We start from the raw sequence: 15175 nt of genomic DNA on the forward strand, positions 1-15175 counted from the left end.
GAGACACAATCTATTCACTTTCTTAAACACTATACAGGACAATAAAAAGCAAAACTTTCCATTATAAGCCATTCATTCATTGTGCCCATTACTAGTTATATTGATTTTTCTTGGCTCCTTAAAGTGGCTGTCAATATCACAAATCAAATGAGACATGCATTTTCAGATAGAGAAATTTACTTTTTCAGTTCTTATAGAGCCATTACAATTATATATAATACAATAAAACACATCAATGTAGCAATAAGAATAGTCTCATAGAACTCTGTGAGTGAATTAAACCCATTAAAACAAGCTGCAACACATGTGGTTTATTCTCTCCATTATCCCCTACTGCAATCACCAACTTGTTCAATCTGTTCAACTGTTCATTAAAGATCAAATTGTAAGCAAACATCTAGGAGGCTCATAAATGGCTTGATGCAATAAACCCTTCCTCATTTTCCATCATTGGTTCAAAATTTTTTTGTAAAGAAAGTGTTTCTGTTCCCACAAGATGCATCGTATTCAGCATGTTTGAAAATAAAGGGTTAGGAATATAAAACAATATAAATGGTCCTCTCTTAATTGTATTTCAATATATACTACAGCCTTTTAAATAATCCTTTGTTCTTTTATAGGTGACAGAAAGACATGGGAGACTGCTGTTAGCAAAGTGACAGGATGTATAATCCTGCTACTCTCTGAATCTCTTGGAGCCAATAAAGATGATGAATCTTAATCAATGTTTACATCAATGTGTGTGGATACTGCATGCCAAAAGACATTTGCTTTCTACATTTGAGAGGCGATAAACCAAAGATGAGGGTGTTAGTGACATATGCATTGAAACAGCCTGTGAGTTTAATTTACATTTATGTACCTATGTCCTGACATAATATTTAAACAACTCTTTATTGTCCACATACTGAAGTGATACTGCGTGGTGGTATAGTCCTGACCTCAAACTAGTTTTAGTTTTTGTTTAAACAAATATCTCTGCCTAACAGAGATAAACATAAATTTTAAAAGTATGCATAAGAAATATGTATGTAAATGTCTTTATAAAACATGTCTTCATGAAAAAGTGTATTTTTAAACATTTTTTTTTATAAACTATATGAAATATGAACTCAGTGGCATCTTCATTTTACTGTCAGATGCTTCTTTCTTGTACAATTATCAAGGTTATTTAATATTAAGAACATGTTTTTAATTTGCTATTAGCAGGTGGATCAAAATGTGAATTTATTCTTGTCCTATATCAGTTTACTGTGCAAAGTAAAATGTAGTTTTGTATCTTCCTTTGAAATAACAGAGTATAATAATCATAATAATAATAATAGAGTTCCACATTTATGGTTTTCATTTAAATTTAAATTACATTTTGGAATTACTCAGACATAAAACAATGGGTCAAATCTTTAAATACCTCTAAAAGGCAAAATAACTGCAGACAAATGAACTGTAACATTATTCTTTGTAAAACACATTAATCTTGTAAAGTAGCTTTACAATCTAGTTATCTTTCAGATATCCGACGGTCAAAAGTTATGGGGAGGACTTCAAATATGGAAATAAATATGATAAAGAAATTAGACAATTTTACATTTCAACTTCCCAGCATTTTCCTTGGGTGGAAGTAAAATACTATTTTTTAATACACATTACAATTTAAATCCCATGTAAAAGAGATTATGAATAATTTTGAGGTAAAGTGGCTGTACGTAACTTTTAATGAAGCTGTATTTATTATTATTATTTTTATTATTATTCTTTTTATTTCTTGGCAGACGCCCTTATCCAGGGCGACTTACAACATAAGTGCAAAAATACAGTGAAGTACAAGGCATCAATCATTACAAATTCAATTTAGCTAAAACAGCAATTCAGAATAACTAAAACAGCAATTCAGCACATATTACTGACCATCACAATCTCACACCTCACTTCCAGGTTAAACTACCCTCATCAATGGATTTGGTTCTTTCTCTGGTGACAGATAATTACAATAAATCAGGGGCTATGCCAATAGGCAATATGGCAGTCAAATGGCTTTAACCGATTTACATAGATTAGATTAATGCTCTCTTTACATCTTGGAAAAGGGACTGGTGGAACCTAATGAAGCTAAAAGTACTGTGCTCCATGTATTAGTTCATAATATAAAGAAGGTACAATACAAGGCTTAGTATCACATTCATACTCTTTATTATTTATACAGTGAAGTTTCAAATCTTACCCACCTGTTCTAAATGTAATACGGACTCCTGCTGATTTAGACCAAGCACTCTATTTTGTAATGTTTTAAAAAAATAAAAATGGATATGTCAGCTAAAGTAATAAATATTAGTTGTTCTGCTGAAACTGATGAGAACGTGTATAGTTGTTGCCAGAAAGTGTATTCTGATAAAACAAAGAGAAATCACCATCTGTCAGACAGAGGTAAACTGAAACTTTAAAGTGCTCCTGAAAAGGAGAACTGCAGGAGTAAGGGGTTGAGGAACAGTAGATATATGGGTACCATTACTACATCACTTTCCTTTTGATCTGGCAGCTATCATAGAGAATAGGCACATGTGTTTACTGAGGTGGAGTAAAAAACATGCAATTTTCTTACTGAGCCAAATGAAAGAATACCTAGTAATCTGTCATTATGCACCTCCATCCAAACTAGTAGGAGCACAGAAGACAATTCCCCAGTGAGGACTACCTTACTACCGGATTTCTGTTACTTTAAGTGTGCACAATTGTGCAGGTATCACCATTTGATTTAATAAAAAAATATATCAAACTATTAAATTAGATTTACTCTTTAAATTAATAAACAGGCACCAGCTTTCAGAAGAAAAGCACATTTTCACATGTAAATGAAAACAGAAAATACATGTAAAAAAATGTTGTTTTCTTTACATTGTGTACATTTACTTTACACAATGTAGCAAATAAAGTGTTTACACTTACAACCTGAAACATTAGGCTTATGAACAGCTGGCAGCAAATATCCTACTTCTTTATGACTGTAGTTAATCTTAGACAAGCCTTGAGAAGATGTATCTTATAGGTGTTTATACCCTTAATTAAAATGTGTGGCTAGATCAATTTATACTGGCCTTCCACAGAGTGATACACCCTTGCCCTGTCCAACACACAATAGCAGAACATTTTTAAATAATACATTTCGCAAAAACAAAATAATAATAACAAAATGCAAATCTCACTTTACATTTTTTTTTTTTGACGTAACCCTTCAGTTTTAGTATCGTTTCAAAATAGATTTGGAATGGCGTATGCAAATTGTATCTCTCGGAAATTGTTCAAAAAGAAAAGTGATGACACTTCAGTTTCTATATCATGCAAGCTGAATAAATATTAGTTAAGAATAATGGAGAGCCAGTCATGAGAGAAAGGATTACAAATTCTACCTGAACCATGAAACCATATAATTTATTTAAAGATTTTTCCAGTGAGCAACTATAAATAAATGTGCTTTGGGGCATGTTTATCCTGCAACATATCTTGTGTGCCCACTGCACCTTAAAATTACATAAGTGCAGAAACTACAGAGTGCTTCCTTGTTATCACATGGTTATGTGGGCTTTTGACGGACAAAATATGTAATGGCTTCCTTTTCTTCAGTTTATTTAAAGGAACAGCGGTGAAGTGAAGTTCAGTTGTACACCAGGTAATTTCTATAATGTCTGCAATAAAAAATGTACTTTATTGTCTGTTGGAGTTATACTACATATGTATGAAACATAAATGAATAAATACATAATATGTTTATATCTTTGAATAATGCAGAGTCACAAGAAACTTTCACTGTTAATATTGAATATACATACAACCCCAATTCTGAAAATGTTGGGACAGTATGGAAAATGCTAAAAAAAAAAAAAAAAAAGTCATTTGAAAATTCAATTCACCCTGTACTATATTGACATTATTTGATGTTTTACTTTGAGAATTTAATTTATTTTTGAAAATATACACTCATTTCAAATCTGATGACTGTAACACCCTCCAAAAAAGTTGGGACAGTCAACTGTTTACCATTGTGTAACATCACCTTTTCTTTTAATAACACCTATTAAGCATTTGGGTACTGAAGACACCAGTTGGTTAAGTTTAGCAAGTGGAAGTTTTCCCCATTCATCCATTACGCATTCCTTCAGCTGAGCAACTGTATGGGGCCTTCGTTGCCTTATTTTGCACTTCATAATGTGCCACACATTCTCAATTGGAGACAGGTCAAGACTGCAGGCAGGCCATGCTTGCACCCGCACTCTCTGCTTACGCAACCATGTGCTTGTAATCTGGGCAGAATGTGGTTTGCCGTTGTCCTGCTGAAAAATGCAGGGACGTCCCTGGAAAAGAAGACATATGGCAGCATATGTTGCTCCAAAATGTGTACGTATCTTTCTGCATTAATGGTGCCCTCACAGATGTGCAAGTTACCCATGCCATGGGCACTGACACACCCCCATACCATGACAGACGCTGGCTTTTGGACCTGACGCTGATAACAGCTTGGATGGTCCTTTTTTGTCCACGACGGCTTTTTTGTCCAAAAACAAAAGTTGACTCATCAGACCACAAAACACGATACCACTGTGCTACTGTCCATCTCAGATGAGACCGAGCCCAGAGAAGAAGGCGAATGGTGTTGACTGACAAAGATTTATCAAAGTATTCCCAGGATATCCATTACAAACTCATGGCGGTTTTTAAACAGTGACGTCTGAGGGATCAGAGATCACACGCATTCAGAAGTGGTTTTCGGCATTGCCCTTTACGCACAAGATTTAACCGAATTCCTTGAATCTTTGAAGTATTTTGTGCACTGGAGAAGGTGAAATCCGATTTGTCTTTGGGGAATGTTGTTCTCAAAGTGTTGGATTATTCGCGGACGCATCTGTTGGCAGATTGGCGAGCCTCGACCCATCCTTGCTCTTGAAGGACTAGGCCTTTTTTGGAGGCTCCTTATATACTATGATTACACGATTGCCTCACCTGTTTCACATCACCTTCTTATTTCAACTTGTCACATCACTATTAGTCCTAAATTGCCCCTCCCAACTTTTTTGGAACGTGTTGCATGCATCAATTTCAAAATAAACGTTTACCTTCAAAAAACTATGCAGTTGATTAGGTAAAACATCAAATACCTTGTCTTTATAAGTTTTTTGTTTAAATACAAGTCAAAGTACATTTACAAATCACTCCTCTTTGTATTTATTAGTATTTTCTATACTGTCTCAACTTTTTCAGAATTGGGGTTGTATTTGCTATTTGTCTTTAAAGACTATTCCCTTGCCTGCAGTTCTCTAAATCATTGCAAGCAGATGTCTAAAATATGATTTTTGTTAATTTTTTGTTGGTTAATGCCGAAAAAACTGAAATAGTTTGCCGTATGTTCATAGATGCTGCTTGTTCCTCAAAGGGAGTTGTGGAAGTGCTCTCTGATTAACTTGAATCAATAAATTAAGACAATGATTGTGAAAAAAAAATGTAAATTTTCTTCAAACTGTGAATATTCAAACTGTGAATATTAAAATCCAGGAGAAGAGTTGTGAAAAATGTATTAAGCTCCAGAAGCAAAATGGCTTGTTATGCAACACTGAAGATCAAGGTCCATCATATCAGAATTCTTGCAATGTGAATTACTATTGACATTTTCTTCTGATTATTATTATTGTTAATAATAATAATAATAATAATAATAATAATAATAATAATAATAATAATAATATTTCTAGTAACGAAAGTATTAAAACAAATACTGATGAAAATGTCACATGGTTAATATTTTGTTTCTAGGTGACCATCATTTGTATGTCTTTGGTAAACAAAAGGCTCTGTAAAAATATTATCTGTTCAATTAATTCTGTTGTGATATTTTGATACTGTTATTTGTTACTTCAGAATTTCCCCTCAAAAACCTCAATGTTAAAAATCTAACAAGTGTGAGTTTTACCCAAGATTGAATATTGCACCAGTCAATCATAATGAAACAGTACCGCATGCATTCCACAAAGTTATTGTTAAAGGAACTGTAATGCATACTGTTTTAATGCCATTTTTGGCTTTTTTTACTGACTGTATAATTAAATATTCACAAGGAATATCTACTACATATTTTGCTTATAAAATCATCACAGTTTTCCATGTGGGCTATGCAGGCTAAACAGGATCCAGCTCGTTTGGAGATTAGCAACAGATTGGTTAAATTACCCTGCCTGAAGAGGTGCGATTCTGGCTGACACAGACCTTTAAACCAATGACAAGTGAAGACCCCCCTTCTGTGCATGACATTAAACGTGGAAAAAATAACCCTTGATTATGGATGATAGTCCCTGCATGTGGGCGGCTGAAGAGCAGGTAACAATGCGTGACTATAAAAGAAGCTACTTTGGGGCCACAATGTCAAATATCAATTAGATTCTTCAATAGGCAGAGTTTCCCATTATAATGCTCCATTACAGAGCTAATGTTCCCTGGGAATGTAAGACTCTTAAAGCATTAGTCTCATGAGCAACCAACATATTTATTTTATCTAACAATGAATGTCTATTGATCATATTTTGACTAATTAAATGCCTTCACATGATACTCACAGAACGACTGAATACCCCTTACATTTTGAATGAAAACGATGAAAAAAAACAATACAATTTGAAAACACTGATGGTATTAAGTATATGAACTCCGTATTGTCCATCTAAAGGCCATGCCTTCCACAACACCATGAATTACTGATCAACACTTCTCTTTAGAGGAGGAATATGAACAACAAATATATACCAAAAACCCAATTTCTCATCCTAAAGACCTTTTACAGGCATGTATCACAATTTTGTTGCAAGGGCAAAAGGCTGGTAGAAAATTGTAAAGCCAACACAGCACAGTCTTTTGTAATGTCAACATAATAGCACTACTGATAGCATAATAGTTGCATTGATAATGTACCAGATGATTAATGCCACTGGAAACAGAATTGTCATATACATGTTAGATGAGCTGCAAAGGCAAACTTACATTGATTTTGTATCTGTTCTGTGGATACATAGAAAATATTACTTAATTTTACCTGACCAAAGAGCAAACATCCACATGTTCTCTTTCCTTTAAGTCTATCTGACTATATTATACAGAAAATACTTTTATCCTGTTTGATTTATCAGCAGCAGCAGCATCAAAAAAGCATTCAGGTTGGCCAGTGAGTTTTTTCTGAAAATTCAAGACAGAAACCTTGTTTTTTTTATTTTTCGTGGCATGACAAATGATGTGCTCTTTATTTACTTGTGCACTCATTACCTGTGTTAGACTTTGGACTGGATAAAAATAAATGTCATTGCACTGGTAAAAGTCCTGGGTGTTTAAACAAAAAAAGATTTAAAACCAAAAGAAACAACATGCTAATGCTCCTGTAGCTTCGAAGCAATCTACCACCTGCTGACAGTTATGCCAAAAAATTAAATATATCAGTTAGTTTTGTACATGCCAAGCATAGGAAGCATTCTAAGGCAGTGTGCCAATGAGTAACACTTGCATGAAATATAAATAAATGTGTTCTATAATATAAAGGATTGTTATTGCAGTTTGTGTTAATCGAGGATCCTGGAGTTGTGAAAGCTCATGATTACAACACTGTGGAACACACTTGAAAGTGGCTGCACAAGAAATTAAAAAAAAATTCAGCATCTACATTGGACTTTACCCTCCTGGATCAAAAATATAATTATATTCATACACCACCATAAGAATAAAACTTCTACTGATCAATGATGAATTAGTTTTACTTACATATATCCTCCATGCCAGTGTAAAATAACCACTATATACGTTAGCAAAAATCTATAGAAATGTTTTAGTTTTGTTGATATGTAGGCCTATGTTTCATAATGGTGTGTGTGTGTGTGTGTGTGTGTGTTAAATACATTTCCAATTAGTAAAAGTGAATACACTGGCAACTGACTGCCTAGAAATCCCCATAGAATACACAGTTGTCCAGAAACAGAGATTTGTTGTCAAACAGTAAGCACTTACTTATATACTATAATCCTGATGATGGCTTCTGTACAAATAGTATCGTCCACTTTGTTAAAGAGGTCAATCATACAAGGGAAAAACCCAGAAGGAATAAATTAAAGTCAAATGACATTTACCAGGATGTAAAGGTTATCTATCTCACCAGCAATTTTAAAGGTTTGCAACTTTAAAATGTTTTTCTAGATACACATTTACTGCACAACCAAAATGATAATATAAGTTAAATTAAATTATTTCAAATACATTAATAACAATACATCTGAAATACAAAAACTTAAAAAAAAAAAAAAAAAAAACGTTTTCAAAGAGAAGAATTAATGGTTCAGGAAGGAAAGATGACTGACTGGGTTAAGCAGAGACAGTTTAAGGAGCTCCATGTGCATGTCTATCCTTAAAGGATTGACTTATAAGAACTATCTTTAACCTATTATCCTCCAGTTTTAAGTAGTGATAATACTCAGGCAAAGTGAAAGAAAAAGCAATTCTTGCAAACACCCTGCAGATACCAGCATACAGAGAATCTCCGTGTGGCTTTCAGAGCAATTACAGGAACCTAAGCAAATAAGACACATTCTCTGAACTGCAGAGTGTACCTAATTAATTATGCATCTAATTTGCCAAGTGCAAGTGTTGAGGCAAGTATTAAATAAAACAGAATTCTATTAATATCATTGGAAGGTCTTCTCTCCCGGGGGAGATTCTCGTGCATGGCTGTGTATGTGGCGGACATGGCAATCAAGGTTTAACAAGATTAAGCCTGACAAATAATAGACTACAGCTTAAAGGTATAACCTTCAGAATTCTCACTTTGTCTTCGAGCTCCACCCTGTAGCAGATCTATTGCCTTTGAAAATGTTTCTAGGAATAAAAAAGTTAACACGAGGATAAAGGTAGAGTCAGTCTGCAGCTACTTTTTTCAATTTGCTCCAAAAATCTGGCTGTAAAAGTGGACAAAAAACTAATACAGAGATGTCTGTCTAGATGTCTTCAAGTGATGCTTAAAATAACAACAACAAAAAAGACCAATATTGAAAGCAGAGCCTCTAATTCCATTCCAGTACATGAGACACAGACAAAAAGCAGCTGACTGATGTTCACTGGTCTAACAGGATCATTGCTGTTTCAAAAGAATATAATCATCTCTGGAAGCAAAAACAGGGTGTTTAGGTTTACCTAATCTTTGCCATTTCAATCAAATCGTCCCTGGACAGCTTTTGTTATAGACTGCAATGAGGATATTGTTTTAACCTAACACTTCTAAACCCAAGGATTAGCTGTGTTTCACTTTTCTTTAACTTCTCATGTGCTATAATGCCTTAAGTATCCACTATTCTAAACAGGGTCTATCTAGAAGAATGAAATCCAAACATAACTTCATATTCAACATATTTGGCTATTTGTATCTTTCTCTCTCCTCTTTTTATTTATCAAAGTAATCATGCTATAATTCATTCCAATTAATGTAATACCGGTACCTTTTCTTTTAACAATAAGTATTTTTGAATGTATATTTACTATTCATTATTATTATTAAAAGGCAGATATCTGAAATGTTATAGAGCAGATTCAATTAAATAATGTGAAGGTTTATTTTATTTATTTATTTTGATCTTACTTAATGAAATTTATATAAACAAGCACAAGGTGGTAGTATCCTGATTCCAGCCACAACCCAGTTACTATATCACTCCATCTGACACTATATATTTTACATTATTCATAATATTATTTTATTACATTAAATCAACTTTACAAAAGGAACAACCAGCATACACTATTGATTCCTACGATTCGAATGTATCACTCCCCCAAAGGAAAATCAACAGAAAACATGCTTTCTGGGGCACTGTACTACCAGCTTTTCTCATCAGAATACACCCTCTTAGTAAGCAATCTGCACATATTGTGTAAGTTGTATATATATGTATTATATTATACACATACACACACACACACATCTCTCTCATTATATATAGGGAGAGAGAGATGTTTTACATATATATTAGAGCAAAGGGGAGAGAGAGGATGTTTAACACACACACACACACATATATATATATATATGTTAAGCATGTATTATGATGACACAATGGTTGCATTAAATTTAATATGTATTGCTGTTGCATTAAACTAGTGAAACTGAACATAAAGATCAGCTGTAATATGAGGGCAGGGGTGGGTGCAGTTTTACTGTGTACAAATTGAGTCATTTAGTTTTCAAATATATTGAAAAATAACCTTCATTAATTCAGTAGGTTGCTTGAGCCCTAATTATGATGGCAAGAGACAAATCCCTCTGCATTCTGATTGCTGACATTCTTCAATAAACCTCTTAATCAGCTAAAATGAAGTAATGCTGCTTTCAAACACATCACATACCTCACAAGGTTTCAATAATAAATGTTTGCAGAACTGATTGTAAATGCCCATTATTGCAATTTCTCTACTCTTAAAACTTGTCTCCAGATACATCAATAACACATTTGTCAACGTTTTACTGATGGATACACACAGTCACATGAGTTATCTTCCACCATAAATCATAGTTGAATTTCAACCATCCAAACCTAAACTGATCAAACAAGATTCATGAGAGAAGCTTTATTCAACATGATATTCTCACATTCGTGAGACATGCTACATTCAGCATCATTTAATCATTACTCGACTATATTGTTTATGACTGCGTTTTATGTGTTGAAATACACATTAGATGAAAAGCCAAAATGTTTAACAACTGCAAAATGAGATATTTGACATCTGGCACATGAGAATATGCCCTTAAAGCAAGCGTGCAATGTCAAAATGATGAAGCCGTTGTGATTTATCTTGAGAAGTGGCTTACTATAGTAATTTATCCAAATAATACATCATGCACTGTTGCTCAGTCACAATGCACCATTTAGCTACATTCACAAAACCCTATTTTTTTTTATTATTTTAGTTAGATATTTCCAAATATATTTTTAAAGAAACAATTAAACTAAACATACCGTGCCACATTTAATTAACAGCAGTAAAGTCTTGTGCATACTTTATGCATCTGCTGTATTAATTAACTAGGGATGGGCAACCTAGTGCATGGAAACAAGTGTGTTGACAGTAATGCATTTAGGTAATTTAAATAAAATAGACTATAAGTTGGATGGGAACATTAGGCAAAATGTGTCACATATTATCACATGACAGGTATCTGATCAGTAAGCTATATTGACTTAAGGGTGTTAACGGTTCCAGTGTGCTTTACAGATTATTGAAACCAGCTGGTGAAATGACTGAATCACAACAGCTAGTGGTGATGGGTTACTGCCACTGCAGAGTGTGAAGCATGGAGGTGGGACTGTGATGCAAAACAAGGAGAAGGACTATATTTGGAGAGGAGAAGGTAGTAAGTAGGTAGAGACTGAGCACTCAGATCCTGCAATTTAGGATGATGTTACAGTAGCTTCATGTATCAGAAAGAGCGAAAGTACACTGACATAAAATTCCAGAAAATGGTCATATACAGCTCTGGAAAAAATTAAGAGACCACTTAAAATTGATTTCTAAACTTGGAGTGGTCTCTTAATTTTTTCCAGAGCTATATATATATATAGATATATTAGTGTGTATATTATTTACACACACACACACACACACTAATGTCTTTATATGTATATCTATAACAAAGATAACACACACAGGCAAAGTAGATAATTGATCAATTAAATCAACAAACAGTTTCCTTTTATGCTAAAGATCACTATATTAATGTATTACCTTTGATGTCAAGTGAGTAAAGAAAAAATACAAAATGTTCTAAATCTAAAAATGAAAGGTAAAATGACTAATGGCACATAAAAAAAAAATACTAAGAGCTAAAGGCATAACCTGCAAAGTTGTGCTTATACTCCTTACAGCTATGGAAATTGTTAATTGCCATAATTATATTTAGTTTAATTTGAATTTGAATAGTGCAGTCGCTGTATGGTTTGTTTCATGCTTATCTGTGGCAGGTTTAACTCCAGAAGAGCCCCTTAGCCATCAAATAATTAGACATGGGTCATTAAAGCATGCATGTACATTACACGAAAATCCAAATTAAATATACATTCTTGAAAACAATTCAGAATTTAGCAGCCATACTATTACCGTTTTCCTCAAGGCTCTCATGAAAAAGACTTCTTCATATCTATACTTAAAAAAGCAGTATTGCTCAAAGTTAATGCTTGTAAATATATGTAAATATAATGCAAATTATATGATAATTAAGTTCAGGATGTTCTATTTCTTAAGAGCATACAAATCACTGCAGCAGCACTTCCTATGGTACATATATTCCCAGGTATTACAACGGCGCTCTCTATTGAGAATGATTAACGTATTCGTTTTATAGGACTACCATAAACCGATCAATTTAATACCGATTAGATCTCTGGTGAGAAAAGAATGAGAAAAACAATCCTATATCCAGATTCCCCTATAATTATATCTACATCCCTGAGCAATAATTAGGAGAGGACCGTGTTTGTACATACAGGGATAATTCATCAGCCTAATTTAGCATCGCATAATCAAAGAATGGTTGCATTTCAAATGTATTTTCTCCCCCTTGATTGTCCTACACACAAGTGGAAAGCAGATCACTGACCATCTGCAACACCAAAGCATACAAAAGAATGGAATAACATTTTATTGATTTTTGCATTTGTTCTCAAGGTGGGGGGGCGGGGGAGGTATAGTTTCTGAAAATATAGTATGTAAGGAAAATGTCCTAAAGGAGAAGTGGAGGGTAAAGCCTTGCATATTTTGAACAATGGAAGATGCGTATGTTTGTTTTAAGGCTTCGGTTTTGCTGCATCGGTCTTATTTTTCAATTCAGTGTTGTGCCAGCACAGTTGTGTATGAGACGATTAAACAGAATTAAACTGGATTGACAGTGTGAACACACCAGGTGTGCAGTTGATGAAAAAGTCAGGTGAATTCACAGCAGTCAGTAATCTAATTCTGTCACTGCAGGACTGTCACACTGAGCTGGGGGTTGTTCCACTTTCATATTTTTTAAATGCAGACAAAAATAATATCACTAAGATAATCATCAACAAAATACCATCAATTATTCAATTATTCAAATCTATACTTATTGTTTTCTGTAGAATAATGTCAGGGTAATCATTTTAAATTGAGCCCAGGTTTTGGGACAGATTCTGCATGTGTTGGAATCTCTGCATCTTTCTCCACTTTGGGATTCTCGAAGATTAAACTAACAGGTAGCCAAGTCAGGATAATATATGAAACTCATTTAAATTAAAACCAATGTTTTTTTATATGTAAATATAAAACATATTTATAAAGCACCTTAGTGTTCAATACACACACACGCATACACGCACACACACACTTATACATTCAAATAATTTCAAACTGCAACAATCTGCTCGTTTCTGTATTACTGGAGAATACAATCAACACACAATAATCAAATGTTCGTATTGAAACATATGCCTGCAATCTTACCTCTAAGGGAAAGTCATTCAAATAATCCATATATTTTTTCTAACATGGGTATTTAACCTGGGGCTGTTTGCCTATACATTTAATTTTATATCCATAGCTTGCATCGCCATGCATTCATCTTTGCATAAATACTCTCCTACTGTGTTTTGCAAATTTGAATGTACTGATGTAGATAAGAATGATCTTTAATTTTGGCACTGTGCTTCTGAAATGAATGTGTAAATGTGGCCTTTGTTCTCAAAAGCAAATGCAAATGTATAAGGTACTAATTATTTTGTGGAAAAAAAGCTTACATTTCCAATTTGCAAGTCTATCTTTCCTCCATGTTTTTACAACCATAACTTGACATTGGATTTGTCAAATTAAAAATTATTACAAACTAAACTAGGTTGTAAACAGAAGATCAAGCTCATTGTATTTGTTTCTTCAAACAAAATACAAGTATATCTTGGAAGAATACATGGTATTTGTAAAAAATAAATAGATAAACACTTCTTATTTGACTTCACTTCTTATATGAGTTCAAGACACATATCCAGCAAGACTAACAGTCACATTATCAGTAGGGAACCTTGACAGCTCAAAGGGTTAAAATTGTCTTTAGATATTATAGCCCAATAAAAAAGATGGAGTTTCTGTTTTCAGTATAGGTAACTGAGACAAGATGTTGAAGAGTTTCTAGGCTAGACTATAAAACATTAACAGAAAAAATATATATTTTCAGAAAGATGGCTGCTTGGCTAAATGGATTGACCGCTTGACCCTTGCCTGTTTCCAATATGTGTTAGGAGATGAGCCTCTATCTACAGACCCAAAGGTTAAGAGTGTATCAAAACCATTGTGTCTTTACAGGTCCATCGCTCATGTGCTATTGATTTTCACATAGGACAAAAATGCCAGAAAAAGGTGGCTACACTTCTGAAGTATATTTCCAGTGTGGCCTGAAAAGACAGCTCTGTAAAGGTCACCTAATAAATAGATCACTACATTGAAATGCCAGAAAAAAATATCAATCTTCTTTTTATAGAGTATTATATATCAGAGAGATACTTGTACTCCCCATTTCCAGCAGACCTATTCATGCCATGTAGATGCAAATTGAATGTTATACAGTTATAGGCAACTACCTATACCAAGAGCACAACAACACTGGCTTTAGCAACCTCAAGTTGAAGTACATAATATGCTGATGTTTAAAAAAAACTTAGTGGTAAAGGAACAGCAACATAATATTACTGTAAATTATTTATTTCACTGTTTTCTTCCAATTTTTCCTGGTGACTTATTTAGTGTCCTTGCATTTGTGAATCTACCACTTTGTGTTCTGATGCTTCCTCTTCAACATCTGGACAGCTGCGCTCTGGCAAATCCATCTCAACTCAACTGACCATGCTTACTCTCATGCTTTGAAAGCACATATCTCCAGAATAATAAGTACTTTAAAACATTATCATTTAACCTTATACTTTTTAAAAATACTTAGTCATTACCCAAAACAATTATCTTATTTTTAGATTTTATATATATAATAATAAATATCATATTTTTATACTCTTTAATAGTCATTGTAGGGGGCACTATCACCTGCTGTGAAACTAATTAAAAAATAATTATACATATTCTCACTAGGGAATCAATCTCCTCAGAA

At 33.6% G+C, this 15175-nt stretch overlaps 1 protein-coding gene across 6 annotated transcripts in view; it reads right to left on the minus strand.

Annotated features, from left to right (window-relative positions):
- l3mbtl4 (L3MBTL histone methyl-lysine binding protein 4) overlaps window positions 1–15175 on the minus strand; it is a 94630-nt gene that overhangs the window by 41193 nt on the left and 38262 nt on the right. The gene's annotated exons all lie outside the window — the stretch shown is intronic.

Source organism: Amia ocellicauda, chromosome 2 (assembly GCF_036373705.1).
Source record: "Amia ocellicauda isolate fAmiCal2 chromosome 2, fAmiCal2.hap1, whole genome shotgun sequence".
NCBI lineage: Eukaryota > Metazoa > Chordata > Actinopteri > Amiiformes > Amiidae > Amia > Amia ocellicauda.